The following is a 13,397-nucleotide window of genomic DNA, read 5'->3' as shown; positions in this document are numbered from 1 at the left end:
AGCTTTGCGCAGTGGCAGTATCGTAGCCAATGAGGTTTAGCCGAGGCGCGATTATTGCTAATTGAAAAATCTAAGCCATGGAATCAGGGAAGGAAAATGGCAGATAGGAGGCAGGACTAAATTGCAGCTCCCACTCATAGGGACAGAGCAGCAGGTGGAGACTCACATTGTGAACTTTTGCTCCAAAACTACTTTAGGATTATACCAGGAAAGCCAAGAGACTCCTTGGACCCCTAAAGGAAGAGGATTGCTCCTAAAGGACCCAGGAGACAGCCCAAATCCTACACAGCAAGAAGGTGCAAACTATGAACCAGAATGTGGGCCGTCACCAGGCACTGAATCTGCTGGTGTCTTGACCCTGGACTTCCCAGCCTCCAGAATTGCCATAAATGAATTTCTGCTTTTTATAAGCTAAAAACCAGTAAGCCATGTAGATTATTCATCAACATATGAAGCAAAATGGAATCATAAAAATGAAGCATTCATTACAATATCTTGGAAATGACTGTTTGTTTTGCTTTTGAGACTAGGCCTTGCTGTATTGCCCAGGCTGGAGTACAGTGGCTGTTCACAGAAGGGATCATGGCACATTGCATCTCAAACTCCTGGCTCAGTCTCGTGAAGAGTTGGGACTACAGATGTGTACCACCACACCCAGCCTTGTTTATTTTTGAAGATAAGATCCATATCGGAATTTTTAAAAATCAGCTACCGAGCAACATAAAACATGAGGATTTCCCAGATTGCCGTTCTTTTGTTGAAAATGTTAAAAAGTGATCTTAAATTCATGGATACATAGAAAACACTAAGATTTCTCCATTTGATTGATGTTCTTCATAATAGCTTGTGGCATGCTCAAAATAACAAGATTTTTTCAATTCCTTCCTATGCTCTTTTAAAATCACATTTTATTAAATTTATTCATTCAACAAATTCATATTGAACACCTAACATATACTAACAAATGTGCCAAGTCCAGAAGAGACATCCTTGACTTTAAAAAGCTGACAGTTTAGAAGAGCCAAGCCGACATGAAAATAAATAAATGCAATAAGGACTAAAAGCACAATGATCAAAATATGTGCAGGGCAGAGGTGCTGAGCAGTGGGGAGATACAGAAATAACTAATGCCTATTAACTGCTTCTGTATGTATGCCAGATAGTGTTCTAAGTGCTTTACTTACATATATTAGCTCATCGCCAACCTGTGATCATTTCCATTATCATATTGTTACACCCATTTTACAGATGAGGGACTGAGACAAAGAGTGGTTGCCTAGTTTGCCCAAAGTTACTCAGCTATACTGAGTGGCAGAACCAGGATTTAAATAAATATAGGCCACTGGGCTTATGAACTCTGTGCTCTCAGCCACTACACATTTGCTGTCCAGACTGTCCAGCAGACTGTCTAGGAAGAAATGCAAAGCACTTTGAGCAGAGAGGACGGCTTGGCCAGGGGCAGTAGTGTGGGAAAGACACAAACACGTTGTAGAGTCAAGCAGATAGGATACTAGAAGGCTGAGGAATATGCTGCATCGTGGGGAGGCTTGGGTTGGTTTTGGTAGACAATGAGAGGCCATTGAAGGATTTTAGTCAGAGGAGTGATGGGGCAGATCTGTTTCTGTTTCTTTTCTTCTTCTTCTTTCCTCTTCTTCTTCTTTTTTTTTTTTTTTTTTTTTTTTTTGAGACTGAATTTCACTCTGTTTCTCAGGCTGGAGCGCAATGGCACAATGTTGAATCACTGCAACTTCTTTTTCCCAGGTTCGAGCGATTCTCCTGCCTCAGCCTCCTGAGTAGCTGGGATTACAGGCATGCACCACCACACCTGGCTAATTTTTGTATTTTTAGTAGAGACGGGGTTTCACCGTGTTGGTCAGGCTAGCCTCAAAATCCTGACCTCGTGATACACCCGCCTCGGCTTCCCCAAGTGCTGGGATTACAGGCGTGAGCCACTGCGCCTGGCCAAATCAGTTTCTTAAAAATATTATTTTGACTATGTTAGGGAGGATGTGTTGCAGAGGGTCTGGATGCAGGTGGGAAAGGGAGGACGTGATGCAGGTGGGGAAACCCCCTTTAGAGACCACTTCTCCCAGGTAAGAGAAGGCTGTAGCAGTGGAGCTGGAGAGAGAAGAATGGACCAGGGCTATTTTGAGGAACTCTAGGCTAGGGCCTGTTTTGATTAGTGGATGCCAAACTTAGCGGTTGTTAAATATTTTTGTGTTCAGCCTTCAGCAGAATCAACAGTGTGCTTCATGAAGGCAGAACCCAAATTTGTTTTTCTCGCCATTGTACTCCCAAGGCTTGGTAATGCACTCAGGAAATGCTTATGGATTGAATGAGTTAATGAATAAATGAATAAACCAATGAATAAGTAAATAAATGCACAAATGAATCAAAGAAATGACTCAGTAGTGGATTAGACCAAGTGGATAAGGGAAGAAGTTAATGGATTCTCAAGCGACTAGCCTAAAAGAATAAGTCAATTTCTCTTTTCTTACACATTAAATTTTGTTTCCAGGCTTCTCTTATGAGTATTATATGTGTAACATGAAGCAACCAACTCAGATCCACCTTAGCTATTGGGGGACCCATGAAAGAGCCTGCCCAGAACTGCCTGCTTCTGGGGTCTCAGTCATGTCACGTGACTATATCACTTGGCTCTGCTTCCAAGTTCCCCACCTCTAACCTCTCTGGAGCTCACATTCATCTTTCAAAAACATAACTTCTGTTATATCACCCATCACTTGATCCCTTCACTGCACGTCTCTTTGCCCTGCTTTAGTTTTCATCTGAGCACTTATTATTTCCCTACATTATGTCACTCATTCATTCATTCATTCATTTTGTTTGGTTCTGTCTCTCTGTCAGTTTCCTGTTGCTGCAAGCAAATCACAGTAAACTTAGTGGCTGAAAACACAGATTTATCATCTTGCAGTTCTGGAGGTCAGAAGTCTGAAATGGGCCTCACTGAGATAAAATCACTTGCCAGGGCTGCATTACTTCTGGAAGCTTCCCGGGACAATCTGTTTCTTTACCTCTTTCAGCTTCTAGAGGCTGCCCTCATTTCTTATTTTGTGGACTCCTTTGATCTTTAAAGCCAGCAAAGGCAGCTTGAGTCTTTCTCATGATGCCATCTCTCTGGCCTCACTCTTTTGCCTTCCACTTCCCATTCAAAGACTCTTGTGATTACATTGGGCTCACCTAGACAAACCAGGATAATCTTATTTTAAGGTCAGCTGATTAGCAACTTTAATTCTAGCTGCAATTTTAATTCCCCCTTGCCATGTAACAACATATTTACAGATTTCAAGGATTAGGATGTGGATATCTTTTTTTTTTTTTTTTTTTTTTTTTTTTTTTTTTTTTTTTAACAGTTTTTTGCTCTGTCATCCAGGCTGGACTGCAGTGGTGTGATCTCAGTTCACTGCAACCTCTGCCTCCCAGGTTCAAGCAATTCTCCTGCTTCAGCCTCCCGGGTAGCTGGGATTACAGGTGCACACCACCACGCCCAGCTAATTTTTGTATTTTTATTAGGGAAGGAGTTTTTTCCATGTTGGTCAGGCTGATCTTAAACTCCTGATCTCATGATCCGCCCACCTCAGCCTTCCAAAGTACTGGGATTATAGGTGTGAGCCACTGCGCTCGGCCTAGGATATGGATGTCTTTGAGAAGCCATTTTTGGCCCAGCACAATCTGCCTCTTCTAGGATTTAAGTCTTTTGAGAGCAAAACTTTGTCTACCTTGCTCTCTACAGTACAGCCATTGATTAGAAGAGGGCCAGTATATTGTAAGCATGCAGTAAATATGTTTTGAATAAATCAGCAAATCTCGTCCTTCTCTTTCACAATCCACCTCATACCAAGGCAGAATAATTTTCCTCAATATCAGCATGGATCATAATATACTCTTTGATATGCTTTGGCTGTGTTCCCACCCAAATCTCATCTTGTAGTTCCCATAATCCCCACATGTCATGGGAAAGACCCGGTGGGAGGTAATGAATCAGGAGGGTGGTTACCCCCATGCTGCTGTTCTCATAATAGTAAGTCCTCACAAGATCTGATGGTTTTATAAGGGGCTTCCCCTCTTTTGCTCTGCACTTCTCCTCCCTGCTGCCATGTGAAGAAGGACGTGTTTGCTTCCCCTTCTGCCAAGATTGTAAGTTTCCTGAGGCCTCCCCACACTGCGGAACTGTGAGTCAATTAAACCTCTTTCCTTTATAAATTACCCAGCTTGGGTATATCTTTATTAGGAGCATGAGAATGGACTAATACACTCTTGCTCAGAGAACATGAATTGAGCACTTCTAGGTGAGATGGCAGCTTGGCCCAGCCATCTTGTTCTTCCTACCAAATTTCAGTGGAAGTAACAGCAGATCATGCAAATAAAGCAACATCTGCCTCAGTTCTGAACCAGGCAAGTGACCATACTCATGCCACAAAATAGAAGAACTTCTGTCAGATCAAGAACTGTCACCCCTGGGTCGCATGGAGTCCTTGAGGGTTGGAATTCAATCCTCATTCCTGAGAAGGGGAGAAGCATAACAAAGAGGCCAGGGGTCTGAAGGGCCTCAGGGATGCCCCTTACTTGAGCTCCCTATGATCTGTCTAAACCAGGAGTTCTGGAACCCCATTGTGAATGTGGATATTGTTATAGATGCAAATGTCCACGTGTGCAGGGAATTAGGCAAGACAGAGTGAGGTGTTTTCCTGGGAAGACTGTCTCAGCCAGCAACCACAAAGCTTCTGACTGTGGTTCCTGCCCTGCCTCCCTCTCTACTTCTCTGGGGCTCCTGTATCTTCACGTGGATAATACACTGTTTTGTTTTTGTCATTCAGATTGTTGATGTTGTTTGTCTTTACTTTGTAGAATATGAACCTTTCATCATATGAGTGAGTTTGGTAAAATGTACATCAGACATTCAAATACTTCCTGTTTATTAAGTGCCTCCCACTGTGCAATCCCTATGCTAGGCACTGCAGATGATGTCTTAGTCTTTCTAACAGCCTTGCAGGTTGAATAGCATCATTCCCTTTTCAGAAAGGGGGGAACATGCACAAGGCTCAGGGTCTCCTAAGTGGGAGAGTTCAGATCCAGCTTACTCAGAGGTCTCTGCTGGCTCCAGGACTGTCCATTATCTTCTAGTGTAAATCAAGGCAGCTGCTCTGAAGGCAGGAGGTCCAGGCTTAATCTGAAACCTGTGGTCATTGAAACAATCTTGGCTTGCTCTGAACACTTGGTGTTCAAATGAATTGGGTCTCTATTTTCTCCTTTTCACATAATCACTCAAATAAGGTAGGGACTAGAGTCAGGAAAGTGAGACCCTCACCCCAGGAACAAAATAGAAGGGAGCACCAAAAACATCAGTAAACAGGATAAATGATAACTTTAACGCAATACACTATTAAAAAAAATCTTTAAGTCCTCAAACTATAGCTGTCTGCCCCCCTATTTTTAAACATAAAGTTTTATCAAGGCTGGGGTGAGGCTGGAGAAAATGAGGCCAGTTGTACAAGTTCCGTGTCAGATCCTGTCTTTATTTAAAGTTTTATATTTTGTTCATCATGTTTATTAATTTTTCATTAATTCTGTCTGAAGCACCCACTCACCTTCTCAGCAGAAAGCCTGGTATCTCCCGCTGGGGCTGCCCTTTCTACATTAGTTGTAGGGACCTGTGATGGGTAAAAGGAAGTTACGTAACTTCGCTTCATAATTTCTCTCCTTTGGGCACACGGTTCTGACTTTTGATGAATACAGCTGCGTAATCACTACTACAATCAAGATTTACAACAGTTCTATTGTCCTAAAAAGTCATCCCCTCCTCCACTGCCAATAACTGGCAACTGCTGATCTGCTTTTCTGTCCCTATAGTTTTACCTTTTCTAGAATGCCATTTACATGGAACAATATAGTATGAAGCCTCTTGAGCTCACCTAGTATAATACGCCTGAGGGTCTTCTGTGCTGTGTATAGCAGTAGCTCCTATCTTTGTATTGCTGGGTAGTATTCCATTGTATGGATGTACTTATTTGGGTTGTTTTCAGTTTGGGGGTGTTATGGATAAAGCCTCTATAAACACTTGCTTTCAGAGTTTTACATGAATATAAGTTTTCATTTCCTTTGGGTAAATACCTATGAGTGGATTTATTGGGTCATATGATATTGTCTATATTTCACTTTCTAAGAAACTGTCAGACTAATTTCTAAAGGGACCTTTTTGTATTCCCACCAGCAATTACACTTCAGTGTTTTGAGGATGGGACTAAGGAGGACCCAATCCCAGGTGTGTTGACATCCCCACCTCCCAACTATGAATGGGGTCAAGACCTTTGGCATCTTAGTGATGGGCACCTTGGAACTCCCCAGCAATCTCTGAGGAGTGAGGACATGGAAGGAGTGATTTCTGGGTCGCCTTGGAGATCTACTCAAAGGATGCTGTGAAACCTAGGTGTCCAACAACAAATACATAGATAAAGAAAATGTGGTGTATATATACCGTGGAATACTATTCAGCCATAAAAGAATGAAATCCTGTCATTCAAGGCAACATGGATGGAACTGGAGGCCCTTATGTTAAGTGAAATAAAGCCAGGCACAGAAAGTTAAACACCACATGTTCTCACTCATATGTGGAAGCTAAAAAAAGTTTATCTCACAGAAGTAAAAAGTAGAGCAGAAGATACTAGAAGCTGGGAAAAGTAGAGGGAAGGGAGGAATAGAAACATTTGTTAAAGGGTACAAAATTATACCTAGACAGAAGAAATAAGTTCTAGTGTCCTATACCATTATAGGATGACTATAGTTAACAATAACATACATAGTTCCAAAGAGCTAGAAGGAGGACATTGAATGTTCCCAACACAAAGAAATGATAACTGTTTGGGATAATATGCTAATTACCCTGATGTAATTATATACATTTTATGTATTAAAACATCACTATGTTCCCTATGAATATGTACAATTATTGTATGTCAATTAAAAAATTAGAATATATAAGAAAAAAAAAAACTAGTGGCTGAGTCTGGCAGGGAGGAAGGAACCCCTAGTGAATCACCTGCCCTCAATGAGAGAGCTGGAGTAGCAGAGGCAGCAATCGCTGAGGCTCACAATCAAGACAGTCCCCTCCCGTCTTCCTAGACCTATAAGCCCAAAAGTTCTTGTTTGATTCAAGACAAGGAAGGCATCCTGGAAAATGTCTTTTAGGCAATGTTTGTAGAAGGAGCTGAGCTAGGTGATTTATAGAAACAGAAATAGAATGTGTATCCTGAATGTCTTAGAGCGTTACATTGCTCTCGTACTGGATGCCATTCATTACACCCGGGGCTTTATGTACACGAATTTCAATCCTGAAAACAACCCAACAAATTAAACATATGCATTACTTAGTTATCAAATGTAAGTATCAAAATTGAAGCAAAAGATAGTGATGCTGATCATGTTTCTTCTCTGCCTAAATCTTTTTACAGCCCTCTTTCATATTCCAGCACGTCCCCACTCTCCTCCAAGTTTCCAGCCATACCCACCTCCCTCCTCCTCACTTCCACTTCCTACCTTGGGCCTGCAGGCATGGTGTTTCCTCTGCCTGGGATGCTTTCCCTGCCTCTTCCTCTTTTTTATCCCTACTCACTTGTATGAGCCACGACTTGTGTCCTGAATCTTTTCCTGACTCACCCCAAAAGGGTCAACCATTCCCTCCTTTACCTCTCCGCTGTAGTTTGCACACCCCTTTCTCCTAGACTGCTAGTCGAAGATTAGAGAGGTTCCCATTCACTTTTGTGTGCCCAGCACAGAACATGAGCCTATCAGGACATAATAACTGTTTTAATTTATTTATTTATGTTTTCTTTTATTTTTAATTAACAAGCAATAAATGCATATATTTATAGCATGCATGATGTTTCAAGGCATGTATAGATGGCGGAATGATCAAATCGGGATAATTAGCCTATCTGTTACTGCAAATATTTATCTTTTTTTTGAGATGGGGTCTCACTATGTTGCCCAGGCTGGAGTGTAGTGGCTCGATCACAGCTTACTGCAGCCTCATCCTCCCTCGTCTCAGGTGATCTTCCCACTTTAGACTCCCAAGTCACTGGGACTACAGGTACACATCACCACATCTGGCTAATTTTTTTTTTTTGTAGGAACGGGGTTTTGCCATGTTGCCCAGGCTGGTCTTGAACTCATGGGCTCAAGCAATCTGGCTGTCTCAACCTCCCAAAATGCTAGGATTATAGGTGTGAGCCACTGCGCCTGGCCCAAATATTTATCATTTCTTTGTGGTGAGAACATCTAAAATCCTCTCTTTTTGTTATTTAAAAATATACATTATTAAGATTGGTCACCATGCTGTTGCAATACAGCATCAGACCTTATTCCTCCTCCTGTCTGACTGAAACCTTGTACCAGTTGACCAGCATCTCCTCTGTCTCCATCCACCCCGTCACACCCCCGTCTCTGATAACCAGCACCCTACACTCTGCTTTTATGAGTTTGTTTTAGAGTAAGAAGAAGAAAGGAAGAGTGGGAGGAAGAGAGCATGGTAAGGGAGGTGTTTACTTTTGCAGCCGGGTGCTCTAGAGGAAAACGGCAGGGTGAGCTCAAAACTACGAGCCAGCTTTGGCCTCTCTCATAAAATCATTTCATCTTCAATTTTTAAATGAAAACAAAGAAAAAATTTCATAGGACTATTACATTCCAGACCAAAAGGGGCCTTAGAGACCATCAAAACTAGCTTCCTTTTTTTTGTTATTGTTTCTCTTTAGTTTAGTTTAGTTTTTTTTTTTTTTAAGTGATTTTAAACCAGGCCTATTTTCACCATACGATGGTGAGTTAGCCTCATTCTGTTTATTACCTGGATTCCTTGCCTTTCTGTTATTTCATTTTCACTGTGTATCATCAATTTTGATCTCTGCAATTTCTTTTTGGATAATATTTTGATCTTCTTTCTCTTACCCACAGCGATTTTTATCTGCCTATATTAAGGAAATCCTATTGTCAGTGAAAGACACTTATTTCTAATGCCATGTATTTTGGGAAAATATTTCATAAGAAAACGTACCATATTTTATGTACATGTTTTGAATATAAACTCTGAGAAATAAAACTTTTTAATATAATTGGGGGATGGGGAAGATAGCAAAAGCAAATTGTGATTATAAAAATAATTAGTTAGAAGGGGATGGGTGTTGTCTCAAGGAATGCCTTTGGGAAGTTTGATTTTAACCAGAGCAGCACAACTGTTTGCATTACCATGAAAAACCCACATTCATGTATCTAAAGACTACTAATGATGAAATAGGGACAAATTCAGTTACAAAGTTGTTTAGCTCCCTAGCTTGTCTAATTTATGACATGTGGGGACCTTTCATTATGTATTAATGCCTTTGAATAAAAAGTCCTCCTTCCATAACTGAATCTGCAACATATAAAGAGCCCGTCAAGTGGCACTGTGGCTTTAAGAGGGGCTCCTGGCACAGCAAGGAGGAGGAAGACACTGGCTAGGGATGAGACAGATCCCAGCCCACATTTGTGCCCCTGTTGAAGGCAGTGCTCCTAGCACTAATGCATAGAACAAGCTAGTTGATAAATTTTCATTTATTTCTTTTATAATCCTACATTCGTCATCACTTTAAAGAGAATGGTAAAACAGTGAAGTGCAGTTTATTTTTATTTTTATTTTGGCATTGGCATTACAACACTCTTAGATGATTAAAACTAATGCTTTTTTCATCTTCAGTTTTTTTCCCTAACCTTTTGGAAATGGTATTCAATGAAAACAGGTAAATAAACTAATAGCATTCAAAAATATTTTGCTTTGAAAAACTGTATCGTATGCCTCTTTTTTAAAATCAGTGTCAAACAGGCACATTTACTAAGTGCCAGCCAAAATGTTGTCTGTGGTACCAAGGGACACGTCTAATGAAAAAGAAATCTTATAGCATTGGTGGGACGGGACAAACGAAACTGGAAATAAAACCCCAAATAAATAGGATGCCTAATCTTTTTTTTGAAATGGAGTCTTGCTCTGTTGCCCAGGCTGGCGTGCAGTGGCGGGATCTCCGCACACTGCAACCTCCGCCTCCTGGGTTTAAGCTATTCTCCTGCCTCAGCCTCCTGAGTAGCTGGGACTACAGGTGCCCACCACCATGCCCAGCTAATTTCTGTATTATTTTAGTAGAGATGGGGTTTCACCATATTGGCCAGGCTGGTCTTGAACACCTGACCTCAAGATCCATCTGCCTTGGCCTCCCAAAGAGCTGAGATTACAAGTGTGAGCCACTGCTCTCAGCCAATACCTAATCATTTTAGGATTGCATGGGCTTAGTGGTGTTTGAAAAGTGAATCCTAGCCCACTTTTGCCCACCGTGTCAGCTTCAAAACTGAGCTACTCTCCACAGGCTTCCTATTCTGCAGTGCTACATTACAGCGTTCAGAGGCACGCCAGTCCCTCAACTCTCTGTGTCCTTGCAGATGACCTTCCTCATCCTGGGGTGCCTTTGCATTTCAGACACCATTTCCTTTGGGAAGCCTTTCCTGGTTGTCCACCCTAAGCAGGTTAGGTGAGTACTCCTCTGAGTTTCCTCAGCCCTTATATGTAAATCTCAGTTTTGTCAATTGCCACGGATTACCAGGGAATCACTTGTTAATGTCTGCTCTCCAAATAGACTTCATTCATTGATTCACTCATTCAACAGACAGTGGTGCTGGGAAAATAAAGGCAAGACTCAGTACTTACTGCCTAAAGGTAGCTCAAAGGGCATAGGGGAGACAGATTAGCACCCCAGCAATTACAATCCTGTGTAAAAAGTGACATAAAAGCCTGATGGTGCTGTTTAGGAGGGCACTTCACCTGGAGTGGAAGTTGGGGAAGTGTCAGGAAAGCTTCCTGGATGGTGCTGTGGTTTGTATATTTGTCCCCTCCAGAATGCCTAGACACTGCTGGTGGGAATGTAAATTAGTACAACCTCTTGGAAAACAGTGTGGAAGTTCCTTAAAGAACTAAAAGTAATCTTACCATTCGAGCCAGCAATCCTACTACTGGGTATCTACCCAGAGGAAAAGGAGTCACTACATGAAAACGACCCATCCACGTATATGTTTATTGCAGCCCAATTCACAATTGCAAAGATATGGAACCAACCTAAGTGCCCACTGACCAATGAGTAGATAAATAAAATGTGGTATTTATACAACATGGAATACCAATCAGCCATAAAAAGGAACAAAATAATATCTTTTGCAGCAACTTGGATGGAGCTGGAGGCCATTATTCTAAGTGAAATAACTCAAGAATGGAAAACCAAATACAGTATGCTCTCACTTATAAATGGGAACTAAACTATGAGTATGCAGAGGCAGAGAGAGTGATATAATAGACTTTGGAGACTCAGAAAGGAGAGGGTGACAGGAGAGCATGGAATAAAAAAACTACATATTGGGTATAATGTATATGACTCAAGTGACAGGTGTGTTAAAATCACTACATAATTCATCCATTTAACCAAAAACCACTTGTACTCCAAAAGCCATTGAAATTAAAAATGCATATTAAAAAAGAAAAAAGAACATTTATCCCCTCTAAACTCTTGTTGAAATTTAATCCCCACGTGGCAGTATTGAGAGGTGGGACCTTTAGGAAGTGATAGGACCAGGAGGGCTCTGCCCTAATGAATGGAATAATCCATTCATGGATTAATGGGTTTATCATGGGAATGGGATTGGTGGCTTTATAAGGGGAGGAAGAGAGATGTGAGCTAATATGTGCAGCCCTCTCACCATGTGATGCCTGTACTACCTCCAGACCCCGCAGGGAGTCCCCACCAGCAAGAAGGCCCTTACCAGATGTCACCACTTGACCTTGAACTTTGTCTCCATAACTATAAGAAAAATTCGTTTTCATTACAAACTTTCAAGTATGTTGTTAGAAGCAACAGAAACAAACTAAGACAGATGAGGAGACACCTGACCTGAGGCTTGAAGGATGACAGTTTGTCATTTAGGTCATGCCAGAGAAGGTAGGGAATGATGCTCTGTAGAAAGAGGAAATAGGAGTCCAAAAGCACCCTAAGAGGAGGAGGAGGCGCCATTCAGGTACGATGAATTGGTCTGCATGGCTAGAGAGTGAAGTATTGTGTAGAGGGGGAAGATTTTCTGCCTCTGAGGGTGTGATAATTGAGTCTACGAAAAATGGACAGTGGGCAGATTAACAGGAAAAAAAAAACATATTTAATTATGTACATATGCACAGGAGTCCCACAAAATCTGAGACTGGAGGAACAGCCAGATGATTGAAGCTCATGTAGTATCCCTGAGCTATGAAAGGAAGCGGGGCTTGGTGCTTCTGGGAGTGGTGGTGATACACGTCATGGGAGGGTGGGGCGAGGGAATGAGTGCAAGCAAAGGTTGTCTCATGATGCAGATAAACAGTCTCTCGGGTAATAAAAGTTGTTTCAGAGTATCCTATCAGAAGAATCTGTAACAGCCTGTGCCGAAGTCCATCTGGGCAAGGTGTCAACCTTCAGTCTCATCTTCCGATAAGATCTTCCCTGGTTGATGAGAGTCCTATAAAAATCATTTTCCTCTACAGAAGTAAATTACTTTTACCAAAGGAAAGCTTTTCAGAGCTACTCCTGTGTCTGCAGTGTCTCAGAATAACCCGCTCAAAATATGCCAAAGAAGTATATCCCAGAGTGGCATATTTTGGCCTCCTACAGTCATATTTTGAGGTGTTGTGTTCTGAGCTGCCACAGTATGTATAACAGCAGCATGGAAGGAGTTTGGGGTAGAGTACAGAACCCTGATAGGCCATGCTGAGGAATATCCACTTTATTCTGTGTAGACACTTTACTCATAAATATAGGTTTTATTCATAGACATGTGTTTCAAGGGAACTAAAATGGAGGGGCAGCAAAGTCTTGCGAGTATTTTGGAAAGATCATTTCAGAAATGGGATGGGGGCAGAGTAGAAGAAAGTGAGTACAGATGCAGAGAGTCCCTTTAGGAGAAAATAGAAGACGGAGGCTCCAACTAAAGAGGTGGCAATGGAATCACAGGGAGGAAACCGATTCTCAGAATATTTATTTAAGGTATTAAGATATTTACTTATTCAAGAGAATCAACAAAGCATGTCCATGGAGGAGGAGGAAGAAGAGTTCAGCTCAGGGAGTGTTGACTCCCAAATGTCAAGGAAACAAGAAGGGAAGCCCAGTAGGTAACTAGACACTGGGATCTGAAGCCCAGGAGAGAGGTCTGGGATGGAGGGAATCATGTGTGTGTCAGTCAAAGCTGAAGCTGGGATCTCCCAGGAGAAATATGTCAAGTGAGAATAGAAGATGCTGGACATCTGGGGAACAGTACCTAAGGGCAGATGGAAAAAAGAGACCCTGACAAGA

The 13,397-nt window shown here is 41.7% G+C and overlaps 1 pseudogene; it reads left to right on the top strand.

Moving 5' to 3' along the window:
* LOC119471603 lies at nucleotides 1-196 on the top strand (annotated as a pseudogene).
* Nucleotides 197-13,397: the final 13,201 nt, after the last annotated feature.

This window comes from Cebus imitator, unplaced genomic scaffold (genome assembly GCF_001604975.1).
Source record: "Cebus imitator isolate Cc_AM_T3 unplaced genomic scaffold, Cebus_imitator-1.0 Scaffold65, whole genome shotgun sequence".
Taxonomy (NCBI): Eukaryota; Metazoa; Chordata; class Mammalia; order Primates; family Cebidae; genus Cebus; species Cebus imitator.
Note: the sequence above shows the minus strand (reverse complement) of the source record. Positions and strands in the feature narration are given on the sequence as shown.